A 3,748-nucleotide genomic window follows, 5' to 3' on the forward strand; every position below is an offset into this window, starting at 1 on the left:
GGTTTCTCACAGGAAGTTTGCTGCCGTTTCTTTGCTGCACTTTGTGAAATGTGTGTCTTTACACTCGTGGTTGTAAAGAGTTTTTCTTTCTCGTTTTCATCAGCTTGGTTGCTGGGCATCTTGGTGTGATTTTCTTTTTCTTTTTCATATATGTGTGTATGTACATATATATATATGTATTCTTTGTTTGTTTTGTTTTGTTTTTTGAGACGGAGTTCACTCTGTCGCCCAGGCTGGAGTGCAGTGGCGCGATCTCGGCTCACTGCAAGCTCCATCTCCTGGGTTCACGCCATTCTCCCGCCTCAGCCTCCCGAGTAGCTGGGACTACAGGTGCCCGCCACCATGCCCGGCTAGTTTTTTGTATTTTTAGTAGAGATGGGGTTTCCCTGTGTTAGCCAGGATGGTCTTGATCTTCTGACCTCGTGATCCGCCCGCCTCAGCCTCTCAAAGTGCTGGGATTACAGGCGTGAGCCACCGTGCCTGGTCCACTGTCCCATTCTCAATATTGGCTGGACCATCTTACTGTTCTTGTAGCCACCCCCGGCACCCTCCCGAGCACACATCTTTCTCAAATGCCTGAACCACTGCACCAGCCGCCGTCCTCCCAGGGCACTACAGGGAGAGCTCTACCTCGTGCAGGGCATCTGTGTGCCACCCAGGATGGGATCCTGTTGCCAGCTGGTCAGTAAGTGATCCAGCTCCAGATCCACAGTGCCATCTGCCTTCTCAGACCATTCCTGGCACCGCCTGTGCCCCTTTGTGCCCTCCATAAGCAGACCGTGCAATGAAATCAGGAATGCAAAAGGCTTGTTGGGAGCTCACACCTGTAAAAATCAAAGCAAAGTTGGGAGCTGGGCTGGGAAAGCCTTCAGGCCACAATACCCGTCCAGCGTCCGTGAAAGAAAACCGGAGTTGGGGAGCTGGGCTGGGAAAGCCTTCAGGCCACAATACCCGTCCAACGTCCGTGAAAGAAAACCGGGAGGAAACAGAACCGGGCGGGGAGAGCCTGACTGCGACGCGAATCTCTCAACGTTTTGGCCACCCCAGCGGAGGGCACGGTGGGGCTCTGCAGCAGAGAGCGCTCAGCGTCCACCAGGAGTCCTGTGTTGGGGGACAGGGCTGCCCAGTGCCCTGCGTGCTCAGTCATGGGCCAGGGGCCGCCCGGAGAGCGTGCTCTGCTCAAATGCTTTCGTGCGTCCCTGCAGCAGGGCTGAAGGCTGGAGGCTACCTGCACACCTCACAGCTAAATGCAAATCCATGCTCCAGTGAAGATGGAAGTGGCGCCCCTACATGGCTGCCACAACATTTCGGAATGGTAACTTAGTGTCCTAGCACCCTCCAAAAGTGGCCAATGAGGATATTTTATTTTATTTTATTTTATTTTTAGAGGCAGGGTCTTGCTCAGTTGCTCAGGCTGGAATGCAGTGGAGTATCACAGCTCACTGCAGCCTTGACCTCCTGCGCTCAAGCGACCCTCCTGCCTCAGCCTCTGGAGTAGCTGGGACTACAGGCACATGCCACCACACCCAGCTAATTTTTTTTGTTGTTGTTTTAGACAGAGTCTCGCTCTGTCACCAGGCTGGAGTGCAGTGGTACGATCTCAGCTCACTGCAACCTCCTCCTCTCGGGTTCAAGCGATTCTCCTGCCTCAGTTTCCTGTGTAGCTGGGAATATAGGTGTGTGCCACCACACCCAGCTAATTTTTGTATTTTTAGTAGAGATAGGATTTCACCATGTTGTCCAGGATGGTCTCGATCTCTTGACCTCGTGATCTGTCTGCCTCGGCCTCCCAAAGTGCTGGGATTATAGGCGTGAGCCACCAGGCCCAGCTTTTTTTTTTTTTTTTTTTTGGAGACACAGTCTCACCCTGTCACCCAGCCTGGAGTGTAGGGGCACAATCTCGGCTCACTGCAACCTCCATCTCCCAGGTTCAAGTGATTCTCCTGCCTCGGCCTTCTGGGTACCTGGGACTACAGGCGCCTGCTACCATGCCCGGCTAATTTTTCTATTTTAAGTAGGGATGGGGTTTCACCATGTTAGCCAGGCTGGTCTCTAACTCCTGACCTTGTCATCTGCCTGCCTCAGCCTCCCAAAGTGCTGGGATTACAGGTGCAAGCCACTGTGTTCAGTCTACTTATTTGTTTTATCTCCTTACAGAATTATTTCAGAACAGCAATATCAATAATATTACTGTAATCAGGATTACTACAAACTACTTAAGATTTCTTCACAATTCTTTTGTCATCAGGATATAGTGTACTAGGTATACACAGTCAAACGGTTGGGTTTTTTGTTTTTTGTTTTTTTGTTTTTTTTTTGAGACAGAGTCTTGCTCTGTTGCCCAGGCTGGAGTGCAGTGGCGCGATCTCGGCTCACTGCAAGCTCTGCCTCCCGGGTTCACGCCATTCTCCTGCCTCAACCTGCCCAGCAGCTGGGACTACAGGCACACACCGCCATGCCTGGCTAATTTTTTTGTATTTTTAGTAGAGACGGGGTTTCACCGTGTTAGCCAGGATGGTCTTGATCTCCTGACCTGGTGATCCACCTGCCTCAGCCTCCCAAAGTGCTGGGATTACAGGCGTGAGCCACTGCACCCGGCCAAATGGTTGGGTTTTAAAGTCACTTGAAAGCTGGATGTTGTGGCTCACACTTGTGTGGAATCCCAGCACTTTGGGAGGCCAAGGCAGGAGGATTGCTTGAGGCCAGGAGTTCTACACCAGCCTGGAAAAGATAGTGAGACTTCATCACTGCAAAATAAAAGTAAAATGACCAGCTACTCGGGAGGCTGAGGCAGGAGAATGGCGTGAACCCGGGAGGCGGAGCTTGCTGTGAGCTGAGATCGCGCCACTGCACTCCAGCCTGGGCAACAGAGCGAGACTCCGTCTCAAAAATAAAATAAAATAAAATAAAATAAAATAAAATAAAATAAAAATCAATTAGCTGGGTATGGTGGTGCACACGTGTAGTCTCAGCTGCTTGGGAGGCTGAGGTGGTAGGATGGCTTGAGCCCAGGAGGTCGAGGCTGTGGTGAGCCATGATGGAGCCGCTGCACTCCAGCCTGGGGAACAGAGCAAGACATTGTCTCTTTGAAAAAAGAAAAGTCACTTTGTGAGGCCAAGGTGGGCAGATCACTTGAGCTCAGGAGTTCGAGACCAGCCTGGCCAACATGGTGAAACCCCCTGCTCTACTAAAAATACAAAAAAACTAGCCAGGCATTGAGGCACATGCCTGGAATCTCAGCTACTTGGGAGGCTGAGGCAGGAGAATTGCTTGAATCCAGGAGGCGGAAGTTGCAGTGAGCCAAGATCACTCCATTGCACTCCAGCCTGGGTGACACAGCGAGACTCTGTCTAAAATAAAATAAAAGTCACTCAAAATTATCCTTTTTTGTATGGCTAAACCCCCCACATGCCATACAATTAAGTTCATTTGTTTCATTCTGTCTCCAGTTTTTAGATGCTTTTCTATTTTGATTTATTTTTGGTTTTCTAATTACACAGTTCTATAGCTGAATGTAAGCACATTTAAAGAGATCTGCTTTCTATTTCTGTGCCCTTCTGCCCAGACAGTAACCTTTTTAATGTCAAAAAATACACATATATATTCTTATTGCCCCGGCTCCTTCTTACATAAATACTATACACACTTTTCTTCATCTTGATTTTTTTTATTTTTTATTTTTTTTATTTTTATTTATTTTTTTTTTTGAGGCGGAGTCTTGCTCTGTCACCCAGGCTGGAGTGCAGTC

This window comes from Rhinopithecus bieti, unplaced genomic scaffold, assembly GCF_001698545.2.
Source record: "Rhinopithecus bieti isolate Rb0 unplaced genomic scaffold, ASM169854v2 scaffold_13351, whole genome shotgun sequence".
In the NCBI taxonomy this organism is placed as follows: Eukaryota; Metazoa; Chordata; class Mammalia; order Primates; family Cercopithecidae; genus Rhinopithecus; species Rhinopithecus bieti.